The sequence below is a fragment of the Panthera pardus genome, unplaced genomic scaffold, assembly GCF_024362965.1.
Source record: "Panthera pardus isolate Hobbes unplaced genomic scaffold, ASM2436296v1 HiC_scaffold_1, whole genome shotgun sequence".
In the NCBI taxonomy this organism is placed as follows: Eukaryota; Metazoa; Chordata; class Mammalia; order Carnivora; family Felidae; genus Panthera; species Panthera pardus.
In genome coordinates this window covers 24,849,588-24,862,836 of record NW_026526654.1, presented here as the reverse complement: position 1 = coordinate 24,862,836, position 13,249 = coordinate 24,849,588, and positions in this window count along the sequence as shown.

Below are 13,249 nucleotides of genomic sequence, written 5' to 3'. Positions count from 1 at the left end.
ATGTTTCTCTATACCCGGCCCAACTATTATTCTGGTGCCAGTGCCTCTTGGTTTCAACTGTTAACTCATGTGTGTTCCCTTACTTCACTTTAAACATCCCAAGGGCAGAGACCGTATCTTATTGATCTTTATATCTCAGCACCTAGTGAGGCTCCTGGCATTGAACTGGCGCTAAATAAATTGCTGAACGCATGAATCGCTGCATGCTCGAAGTCTGTGTGAGCGCCGCCAAGGGGTTGAGGATGTAACTGCATGATTCAGGCACAGGATTGTTAAACTGATCTTAATCGGTGATTTAATTAATTAATCTTAATGAAGTCTAGAACTGTGTGGAAATGGGGCAACCTCAAGTAACATCTCTGATACTCCTAGTATCAGATATCCCCTGCCTTTTTAATGTGTATTTATTATTAGAGGCAGAGAGAGAAAGAGAGAGAAAATCCAAAGCAGGCTCTGCACTGTCAGCACGGAGGCTGATGTGGGGCTCAATCCCTCCAGCCGTGAGATCGTGATCTGACCTGAAATCCAGAGTCTGATGCTTAACCGACTGAGCCACCCAGGCGCCCCAAAACTCCCACATGCTTGCCTTCTGTCATCAGGAGACTTGGTCATTATTGAAGTTCTTAATCTTACATTGCAACTGAGGACATGTCTGTAACAAAGACAACAGCTTTTCCATTTCAACTGTAGAAATTCTCTGCTTTTCAAGTTCCTTGACTATAAAATGAAAATTTACAGTTGAATTAAATCAATACATACTTTTATATTTCTGTAAAATGAATGGAGGATTGGTGATTGTACATCTCACGGGATACATTCTAAATACCACATATGTTTTCAGCGTTTTTACCGTGAATAATACAATTTCTACTCTAAGAGCCTGAGGCAGTGAGCCCATAGGGGTTCTGTGCAGGGTATCAGACTCTCAGGTGTGCCAGAGATTAGCCTTTTCCCCAAAGCTGCATTTGAAACACAACATAGGGACTTGGGAAGAGGGCATGTAAAGGGGAACTGAAAGATTTTGTTCTGAACTCCTGCTGTGAGCTGAGTTTGTGTTCCCACCAAACTCATATGTTGAAGACCTAACTCCCAGTTGTGACTGTATTGGGGCGTAGGGCCTGTGTGGGAATAATTAAGGGAGGGGCCCTGATCCAATAGGATTAGTGTCCTTGGAAGAAGAGACACCAGTGAGCTAGCTCACTCTCTCTGCGTGCACGCCGAAGAAAGGCAATATGAGGATAAAACCACTGTCTGCAAGCCAGGAAGAGAGAACCCTGCTGAAACCTTGATCTTGGACTTGCTAGCCTCCAGAACTATGAAAAAAAAAATCTGTTGTTTAAGCCACTCAGTCTGAAATATTTTGGTATGGCAACTTGAGCTGAGGCAGGTTCTATATATACACTTCTATAGTGTTTGATATTTTATATAAAAACAGGGGCGCCTGGGTGGCGCAGTCGGTTAAGCGTCGGACTTCAGCCAGGTCACGATCTCGTGGTCCGTGAGTTCAAGCCCCGCGTCAGGCTCTCGGCTGATGGCTCGGAGCCTGGAGCCTGTTTCCGATTCTGTGTCTCCCTCTCTCTCTGCCCCTCCCCCGTTCATGCTCTGTCTCTCTCTGTCCCAAAAATAAATAAAAAACGTTGAAAAAAAATTAAAAAATAAAAATATAGTTTTGTAGAGACGCCTGGGTGGCTCAGTTGGTTGAGCATCCAACTTCAGCTCAAGTCATGATCTTGTAGTCCATGAGTTTGAGCCCCACATCCGGCTCTGTGCTGACAGCTCAGAGCCTGGAGCCCACTTCAGATTCTGTGTCTCCCTCTCTCTCTGCCCCTCCTCCACTTGCGCTCTCTCTCTCTCAAAAATAAATATTCAAAAAAAATTTTGTCACCAAAAAATGCTGATAAATATAACCCTCAGCCACTGACAACTTCACTCCATGTTACCCAGAAATAAATAAAGCATTCTGGGGTAGGTAATATCCTTATTTTCTTAAATATTTATTTTGAGAGAGAAAGTGCATGAGCAGGAGGAGGGGCAGAGGCAGAAGAGAGAGAGAATCCCAATCAGGCTCCACACTCAGCACAGAGCCCAATGTGGGGCTCAATCTCATGAACCCATGAGATCAAGACCTGAGCCGAAATCAAGAGTCGGCCACTTAACCGACTGAGCCACCCAGGCGCCCCTCCTTCGTGATTTTCAAAGCATGTTGGCTCCATTTATATGTACAGAATAGTTTAATGGCACAAACTGTGAAAATTGGTAATAGTTTTTATCCTCTTTTTTACAACAGCAGAGGTCTAGGATTCCATCCCAGGACTGAGGCAGGAGTCTATCCAGGAGTCTGAGGCAAGGGTCTTTGAGATGGGACTGGTTGACTCTGCACTGCTTAGGGTGGTGATCCCAGAGGCAAAATTTGTGAGGGTGGGTGAAGAAGCTACTATGAGCATTCACACTGCACTACTTTTAAGGAATTATTGCAATTAACTCTACATAGGGTTGGGATGACAGACTGAGGGTTAAGTGTGTGAATCTTTAATTTTGTGTTACCATAGAAATTTAATTGGCTGCTTCCAGCAACGCATGCTCAGTGACTATAGACTTTATGGTAGATTGAAGATTGAGACAAACTCTCTGTTACTCCTTCAGAGTCTCTCTCTCTCTCTCTCTCTCATGGACAGAGAGGTGAAGTGTAATAATTCACCCAGGGAATCTGGGCTTGTCTTAGTGATTTTCTTGACCAACAGGACATAGCAAAAGTGTTACTGTCTGACTTATAAGAAGGTTTGCAGCTTTCACCTGGGTCTGTTGGTCTCTGGGAGCCCTGAGCTGCCGTGTGAAAATTCCATCTACTCTGAGACTATCTATTTAGAGATATGCTTTGATAGACAGTACCAGTTGATTCTGGCCTTCTGGCCTTCACTGCCTAGGTGCCAGACATGAGAGCAATGCTGTCTCAGATCCTCCAGAGTGGCTCGTCCCCCCCCACAGAATACCACCACGTGACCTTTGTCATCCCGTGCGCAGCAGAAGAATTGCCCAGCTGAGCCCTGCCCACATACTTCGTCTACAAAATCATGAGATATAATAAAATGCCTGTATTATGTCACTAAGTTTAGGGATGGCTGGTTATGCAGCAACAGATAACTAGAACAGCCTTCATCCGGACATCGAAATCTAGAGTATAATAATTAAGTAAACAAATCCATCTACCACTTTACAAGTTGATTCTGTTGAAGATTCCTTCGTTCTTTTCAGCCTGGAGAAGCCAGATTTAATGTATCAAGTAAAGGAGGAAAACAGAGGTTGTAAAGCCTGCAGGGGGAGACTTTCTCTTGGAGCAAAAGAATGGCTTGACAGCTGCAGAAATTCTGTATCTGATAGCCTCCTCCTGCCGACCTCAGGAAATTAAATACGATTTTGCAGGGGAGACGGATAAGTTAGGAAACCCTATGCAGGGCTGAGGCTACTCTGTTATAATGTTATAATCTCTTCTGTTTCCCAGTGATGGGCCTTAATTTTCAATCCTGAAAGCAAGTTAGCCTTTTTTCCGTCACCGCTTAGAAAATGAAGTTTTTTCTTCCAGATTTTCTAGGAGTAGTCACTCAGGCATATAACCCTTTGCCCTCCACAGGAGAGAGACAAACTTCATATGATCATGTATGCCACATTTCATCTGCATGATTATAGTTTAAAAGAAATTCTTTAAAAAATTTTTTTTGATGTTTATTCATTTTTGAGAGACAGAGAGAGACAGAGCATGAGTGGGGGAGAGGCAGAGAGAGAGAGAGGTCGGCACAGAATCCAAAGCAGACTCCAGGCTCTGACATGTCAGCACAGAGCCTGACGCAGGGCTTGAACTCACTAACAGCAAGATCATGACCTAAACAGAAGTCAGACGCTCAACCGACTGAGCCACCCAGGAGCCCCAATGTTTATTTATTTTTGAAAGAGAGAGAGAGCATGAGCAGGGGAGGGACAGAGAGAGGGAGACAGAGGATCCAAGCAGACTCTGCACTGTCAGCACAGAGCCCGACACGGGGCTCAAACCCACGGACCATGAGATCATGACCTGAGCTGAAGTCGGCATTCAACCGACTACGCCACCCAGGCACCCCCATTTCTTTTTCTTTTCCAACTCTAAATTTTTGGATTTTATTATTTTGACATACATGTGAATAAATTATCTTCATTGGACTGAGAAAGTAATCTATTATTTAATGAGAGCTGATTGCACATCTAACAACGATATGGCTCAGACAACCAGAGTACAAGCAGAAGACATCGCTAGAGGACACAAAAGCTTCACTGAAAAAGTAACATGTAACAAAGGACTTTGATGACATTTATTTTCTGGGGTTCCACCTCCCTTGCTTTAGCCACCAGCTTTGACTTTCATCTCTTTGGGGGGATATGTTGCTTAAGGAAAATATTAGTAATGTCTACAGAGATGGATTAATAAATTCCATAGCTGACTGGACTCCCACTCAATCCGATGAATCAGTGGTTTTGCGGTTTCTGACATCAGCAGAGCCCATCAATTAAAATACATACTGCAATTAATGAGTTTTTAATTATAAACATTCTGAATAGGACGCCATCACAGAGGGTAAACAATACGTATTAAAAAGGCAGGTAGGAGCAGCACATCGTAAGGAACTCTGACCTGGGAATCGCGCGCTCTGTGTTTGAGCCCCCTTTCTGCCTGGTGCAGGTTTCCAGCTTAACGTTTGGAGCCTCCGTCTCATCATCTGTACGACGATAACAGTCGTATGCGTCTTAGCTAACTCATGCAGTTGTTGTGAAGATTAGAATAAAAGGAGGCAACAAAATAAGTGGTAAAGCATTGTTTTTCAGAAAAATATCTGTTAGCTGGCCGAACCCAGGGTAGAGACAGAGGTGTGTCTGGTTCACCCGGGACAGTGGGGGAAGACGGACGCACCCCAGGTCTGGTGCAGACACCTGCAATGGTTGAGTTGGCTACAACTGTTCAGGCTATTTCCCACCCCCCCCCCCCACGGCGCCCCCCCAGTATGTTTTCCATTTTAAGGCACATTGTAAGGCTTGTTCACTCTGCCTCTTTTATAATCGCTCTGATTCTCAACACCTGTCTCCTTCATCCCTTCCAGGAGTCGGTCATCACAGTGAACTGTCATGTACTGTACTTCTTTATAACTTCTTTATGAGGATATGACCACATACCATACAACTCACCCATTAAGAGTGTACAAGTTGACGTGTTTTAGCATATTCACAGAGTTGTGCAATCATCACAACAGTTTTAGACCTTTTTTTAATCACTAAAAGAAATGTTACATTCATCAGTGGTCACTCCCCATTAGAGTTCAGCTGCCTCACCTCCACTCAGCCCTGAGCAATCGCGGATCTACTTTCTGTCTCTACAGATTTGCCTACTCTGGGCATTTCATTTAATCGGGTAGTATGTGGTCTTTTGTGAGGGGCTTCAAGGTTCATCTATGTGGTAGCATGCATCAGTGGTTTATTCAGTTTTATTGTTGGTACTACTCCATTGTATGGTTATACTACATTTTATTTATCCATTAATCAGTTGATGGACATTTAGGTTGTCTCTATAATTTAGCTATTATGAGTAACATTGCCATGAACATTTATGTAGAAGGTTTTGTGTGAACATATATTTTTATTTTTCCTGTGTATATGCCTAGGAATGGAACTACTAGTAATATGGTAACTCTCTGTCTAACCTTTTGATGACCTCCTCATTCTGTAGAATGATAATGTAATAAGGGTCTTAGCTAACTGTTTAGCTATTTTCCAAAGCAACCGTAGCATCATAAATTCCTATTAGCAGTGTACGAGGGTGCCAATTTTTCCACATCCTGGCCAACACTTGCTATTATCTGTCTTTTTGATTCCAGCCACCCTAGTTGGTATGAAATGGTATTTCCCTGTGGTTGGGTCCGCACTTACTTGATGGCTAATGATGTTGAACTTTTTCTTATGTGTTTTTGATCAATTATATATCATCTTTGGAGAAACGTCTGTTCAGATTCTTTGTTCACTTTTAATTGGGTTGTCTTTTTATTATTGCTGAGTGTAAGAGTTCTTTTTTTTAAATTAAGTAATTTTTTTTTCGAGAGAGAGGGGGAAGGGGCAGAGCGAGAGGGAGAGAGGCTCTGTCAGTGCAGAGCCTGACGTGGGGCTTGATCTCATGAAACAACTGTGAAATCATGACCTCACTGAAATCCAGAGTCAGATGCTTAACTGACCAAGCCACTCAGATACTTTTTGAAATAGAGGAGTCCTCCAACCTTGTTCTTTTTCAAGATTATTTGGTTATTTAAGGTCCCTTGTATTTAAATATTAAGTTTAGAATCAATTTGTCGATATCTACAAAAAAATCTGACTGAGATTTCAGTATGTGCTATGTTGAATCTACAGATCTATTTACAGAGTTTGGCCCTCCTACCAATATTAAGCCTTTAGAAACATGAACATAGGATGCCTTTTCATTTACTTGGATCTTTGTTTCAATAGTGTTTTGTAATTTTTAGTGCACAAGTTTAACTTCTTTTGTTGAATTTCTTCCCTCATACTTTTTTCTTTTTGATATTATTGTTAATTGAATTGTTTATTAATTTTCAGATTGTGTGATAATAGTGTATAGAAATATGCTCAATTTTTGTATATTGATCACATATGCAATCTTTACTTTTTTTGTGAGTTCCTTAGAATTATCAACATACAAGGTCATATCATCTTCAAATAGAGAAGGTTTTACTTTTCTTTTTTAATTTGGATGCCTCATTTTTTTTTTAATGACTAATCGCCTTGGCTAGAATGTCTAGTATAAGGCTCAACAAATGTGGAGTGTTTTCGGTTTTCATTGTTAAGTATGATGTTAGCTCTGTTGTTAGTTTTTCAGAAGCTCTTTATCAGGTTGAGGAAGTTTGCTTCTAGTTGTAGTTTATTGAAGCTTTTGTTTCTTAATCATGAAGAGGTGTTGAATATGGTCAAATGCTTTTTCTTCCTCTATTGAGATGATCATGTGGTTTTGTCCTTTCTTTTCTTGACGTGGTGTATGACATTGACTGTGGAACCACATTTACTTTCCTGGGATACATATGCCACTTTTTCACGATGGATAACCTTTGATATGTGTTTCTGGATTTGGTTTCTTTACTACGTGTGAGGATTTTTGTGTTTATATTCCTAAGAGATATGGATTTATAATTTTCTTTTCTGGTGATATCGTTGCCTGGTTTTTGTATCAGGGAAATATTGGCCTCACAGAATGGGTTGGGAAGTATTTTCTGCTATTCTGTGTTTTGAAAGTGTTTGGGAAGAATTGGTATTAATTCTTCAAATGTTTGGTAGAAGTCTGCAGTGAAGCCATCTGGGCCACGGCTTTTTATTGTGGCAAGTTTTACGATCATTAATTCACTCATTTTGTTAAAAGTTCTACTCAGATTTTCTATTCCTTCCTAGATTTTTCTAATACTTCTTGTGTTTTTCTAAACTTTTTCCATTTCATGGAAATGGAAAATTTGTTGGCATACAGTTATTTATAGCATTCCCTTATAATTCTTCTAGCTTTTATAATCCATTATTACTGTTAGGTTGGAAGTCATGTTCCTCTTTTATTCTTGATTTTAATAATTTTAGTCTTCTCTCTTTTTTTTCTTGGTTAACTTAGATAAAGATATGACCACTTGGTTGACCTTTGTAAAGTGTTTCTTTTGATTTTGTTGATATAATCTATCAGTTTCTGTTCTGTATTTCACTAATTCCTATTCTAATCTTTATTATTTTCTTCCTTGTTGTTGCTTTAGGATTAAGTTCATTTTCCTTTCTCCAGTATCTTAAGGTGGAAAGTTAGGTTATTGATTTGAGATCTTCCTTCTTTCTTAATACAGGGTTTTATAGCTATCCGTTTTCCTCTAAGCACTCCTTTAGCTGTAAGCCATGTTGAGTTACATTGTGTTTACATTTTTATACCTTGTAAAATATATTCTAATTTCCTTGGTGGTTTCTTATTTAGGAATATGTCATTCAATTTCCACATATTTGTGAATTCTCGGATTTTCTTTCTGTTAGCGATTTCTAATTTTACTCCATTGTGGTCTAAGAAGATACTATGTATGATTTCAATCCTTTTAAATCAATATGGATTGTGTTTTGACCTAACATATGGTAGGCTGGAGAATATTCCATATGTGTTTGAAAAGAATATGCATTCTGCTGTTATTGAGTGTTCTATAGATGTCTGTTTGGTATAGTTAATTTATAGTGTTGTTCAAGTTTTCTGTTTCCTTCCTTGTTGACTTTCTAGTTGTTCTATCCCATTATTGAATCTGGGATATTAAAGTCTCCAAATATTATTCTTTAAAAAAATTTTTTTAACGTTTATTTATTATTGAGAGACAGAGAGACAGAGCATGAGGGGGCGGTGGGGGGGAGGGAAGAGAGAAGGGGAGACACGGAATCTGAAGCAGGCTCCAGGCTCAGAGCTGTCAGCACAGAGCCAGATGTGGAGCTTGACCCCACAAACTTCAAGATCATGACCTGAGCTGAAGTCAGATGCTCAACCGACTGAGCCACCCAGGCGCCCCGATCCAAATATTATTCTTGAATTGTCTGTCTTTTTCTTCAATCCTGTCAGTTTTTCTGTGTGTATTTTGGGCTTTGTTATTTAGGTATATATATTTTATAATTGTTTTATCTTCCTGACTAATTGCCTCTTATTATTACTTGATGTCTATATTTATTTCTATTAACATTTCTTCTTTTAAAGTCTATTTTTCGTCATATGACTATAGCCAATCTAGCTTTCTTATGGTTGCTGTTTGCATAATGTATCTTTTTCAGTCCTTTCACTTTCTACCTGTCTCAATCTTTGGATTTGAAATGTATCTCTTATATACAGCATACACTTGGGTCTGGTTTTGTTTTTGTTTTTGTTTTTTTAATCCAGCCTGACAGTCTCCCTATTTTGACTGGATTGTTTGACCATTTCAAATTTAATGTTATTAGTGATATACTTGGATTTATATTAAGAAGGAATATTTGTCTGTGAAAAGCTGACATATAATTTATAAAAGCAACGCGAACCCAAATTATTAGTTGATGCAATTATTTTCTTAGAGCTAGTATAATTTATCAATGTCCATGGAATTTTATGGAATCCCCGAGGATAATATTTCAAAATTAAGGGGATTCTGGATCTACTTCTGCCATCATTCCCTCACTCATTTATTTATTCATTGTGCTTAAAACATTTTTAAACTGTGAGGAACTATGTGACTTTTCTTAGACAAACTATTTAACTTCTTTATTCATGAGGCAAATGGATTGGATTTGGTAATCTCTAGGGATAATTTTCCTGTTCTGAAATCCCATGATTCTAAATGGTATAGTTGAAGTAATCATTCCTTCATTAATTAAGCAAATATTTATTGATTGTCTATAGGTGTGAAGCATTGTGTTAGGAATAAGGAACATAGTGGACACAATTCCCACCTTCATGAAAACATCAGGTATTTAAACCAGTATTTAACAAGAGTAATAGCTTTCGTGAAAGAGAAAGTACAGCATACTGTTTGGATATAAATCTTGATATTCTAACCAGCCCTGGTGGGACACAGGATCTTTGAAAGAAGGTTTCCCTGAGGAATATGATACTGTTGATTTGAAGGATGAGTAAGAGTTAACAGAAAAGCAACAGTTGAAAAGGGCATATGGGAAGAAAGTTCTAGAAAGTGGTAAATACATGTTCTAAGCCTAGGGACAAGAGAGAGCCTAGCAGGTTTGAGGAATACATAAAAATCAAGTATGTCAGAATTCAAGACAGAGAATAAATAGAAATGAGGCTGGAGGGGGAGGAAGGAGATCCCAGAGCTTCAAGTCGGCCTCTTTTGTAATTTTTTTAAAGTTTATTTATATATTGAGAGAGAGAGAGAGAGCACGCACAACCTGGGGAGGGGCAGAGAGAAGGAGAGACAGAATCCCAAGCAGGCTCCACGCCATCAGCACAGAGCCCGAAGCGAGGCTCGAACTCACAAACTGTGAGATCATGACCTGAGCTGAGCTCAGGAGTCAGATGCTTACCCGACTGTGCCACCCAGGTGCCCCTAAGTTGGCCTCTTAAAGAGGTTGATCCTTCACCTGTGTGTACAGTAGCAGACTAAGCTAAATCAGATTTGTCTTTTAAAAGAGGACTCTGTCTGTGGAAAAGAGGGGAAATTGGAGGTCTCTGAGGTTCCCAGATGGTCTGCTCTATGGCGGGTGTGAGGCTGGAGTGAGTGAATGGTTTGAAAGATATACAGAAAATTAAGTGGATAATACTTGCTAATAGATTGGATAGGGAAGCAATTAAATGGCTAATAAATGAGAACTTTACTCTGTGCCTAAAATGATTTAATACAACTTATAAAGATGCTTACAACTTAGCTGGGCAAAACATATTTACATGCGTTCTCAAATGAAGACAAGGGAAAATAAGAATAATAAAGTTAGCAGCCAGGGGGAAGATTAGTTCTTGAAATAAAAGCCCTCAATTCCTGTTCTTTTATAAATGGATAACACAGTTGGGAGACTTGCGCATATTTGTGATTATCTTGAGAATTGAGAAACAAGAAAATGTGTTTGTCTGAGAAGATGGTTTTTAAGAACATTACCGTTGGTTCTAATCTCAACCTGCATTCTCGGGTGTGTAAGAAACATGTTCTATGCTTGTTCTAAGTTTTCAGGGAAGCCTGGATGGTGGAGCATTTAATGGGACTTGTTTTTGGGTGTGTCAAATCCCTGGGCTCTGTGCAGTGCCATTTGACCCTTCAGATCAACAACCCCTCTGTGGTTTCCATGCTGTGGCCAGGACTCAGGACTCTGAGTGAAGCAGGGGACCTGGATGCCCGTAAGGTCTCATGAGGAAAACACAAACCATACTGGGCTTTTCAAATACGAGGGACTCAATATGGAATCTGTTATACAGGGGATGAAACCTGAAAGAGTAAACAGGGATCACTGAGTAACCAGAGCTAGATATGGGACGCCATTACCACCCATAGCATCAAAAAATTTAAAGGAACATGGGGGGACTACCAGAATCTGGGAGCACAGGAGGGGTCCAGCAGAGTTGGTTCTCAGACCCGTGAGCAGGGGCACCACCTGTCTGCTGCGGGGATCTCTGGAAGGACGAGGCTGCCTCTGATTGCAGAACAAGAAGGTAGAAGTGAAGCCAACTGCTGTTGCTGGGGTCATGCTGACAAGACCAAAAAAAAATGGGGAGTATTTTTTTCCCCTCCTTCAATCTTCCATTCTGCCTCAGAGTCTCCTGTTGGTAGAATACAGCAAGGATGCCAGGTGACAATGGAGTCTGAGAAATGAATTTGCAGAACCCCGGTTTCGGCATCACAGGTAGAATACAGGAGGGTAGATCAGAGCTGAGAGGCGCCAAGTGAATAACGGACTCACGAGGGGACCATGTCCCTGGCAGCCTGGCTACTCCAGACTCCCAGGTCTCTCTCCTTCCAGCAGCCCACCCTCTCCCCCTAACCTGTAGTCATTCCCTTCTGCTTCTGCCTTTTCCAAGTCTCCCAAGTCCCGTTCTGTCTTCCTCATGATCACTCACAATAAATGTTAGTGTCCAATAGAATCAGAGCCTGAATCATTAAGAATCAAAAGACTGGTTCTTTTCTTGAGGACAGATCTTCCGGGAGGTGAGGGTAAATGTTTTCATTCTATGCTTATAGAGGAAAGAGAAAGAAGAAAAACAAAGAGCTTACTTTCTGTAATAAAGCGGAACAACCAACCGCGGCCACAATGACAATTTGGATTAAGGTGGGCTGAATAATGACCCGCAGTGAAGTCCACAACTTAATCCCTGGGACCTGGGGATGTGTCACCTTACAGGCAAAGGGGCTTTTGCGGGTGTGATAAAGTTTTGGACTCTGAGATGAGGGAGGTTATCAAGGATTATCTGGGTGGACCCAATGTAATCACAACGGGAGGCAGCAGGTAGGCGGGAATCAGAGAAGGGCACGTGATCACTGGAGCGGAAGCTTGAGTGATGCGGGGCCTAGAATCATGGAATGCAGGTGGCCTCTGGAAGCTGGGAAAAGGTGCGAAAGAGACCCTTCCCTAGAGCCACCAGACGGGACACACCCCTGCTGGCGCCTTGAGTTGAACCCCGTAAGACTCACTTCCGACTTCTGAGCTCCAGAACAGTAAGATAACAAATCTGTGTTGTTTGGGGCAATTGGTGACAACAGAAATAGGAAGCTAATATACCAACCATTTACCGTGTGGCCACAACTGAGCCTCAGGCCCTGGGCTGGAATTTGCGCAAACACCGATTACATGTAATTCACTCAGCAACTCAATGAGGTTGAAGATGATTATTCTCATTTCGCAGATGAGAAAAATGATTTGGAGAGAGAAAATGAATAGATTTCCTATCCTGCCTGATGGTTGGAGCTGGCATTTGTAGGCTGCGTGTCTGCCCCCAAAGCCTCTACTTCTAACCAATAGAGAACTGCCTTCTCGCTGGAGCCTGTTAACAGAACCTTGGGGAGAAGTTGTCTCTCACATCCTTTAAGGGCTATTAAAAGCAAACAGGTCTGCGTACATGTATCCATCTTTACAGATTAGCAACTAAAGCAACAAAATGCTAAACACATCGGTTGAAATGGCACCTTGACATTTTAGTTACGTTATTATTTTTTTTAAGATCTTTTTGAATACAAGGTGGGTGCAGGGGTAAATTTTAAGTAGTGTGGATTAATCTATAAACTCAGGATCAGCAGACTCTAATAAAACAATTCCATTTTTATGGACTGACATCATACTTCTTAGGAATACAATACTTTATCACTACTTTAACACTGACAGGAAATATCAAGTGATATAGAATATCATTTCTTTAACATTTATAGGAAATTGAAAGATTGCTATAAATTAGGATTGATAAACATTTTTTGAGGAATAAAGACTTTAAAAAAGGCCTTCTTTTTAATCCAAAAATGTGTGAGTATTTAGAAATCATAGACAAAAACCAAGAAGAAAATAAATATCACCTTTAAGTCTATGTTCCAAAATTAATACAAGATGAAAGCTTTTGTGATTTGTGACAGGAACATGAATTTACTTACTCCACAACATGGATGTGCATAAAAATATAGTTTCTTTATTTTGTTCAAAATAAATTAGGTTTTCCTAATGAGCTCTCACCTCTTGGGATGTCTAATACAATTTAGATGTTGGTCTGAACTAATAA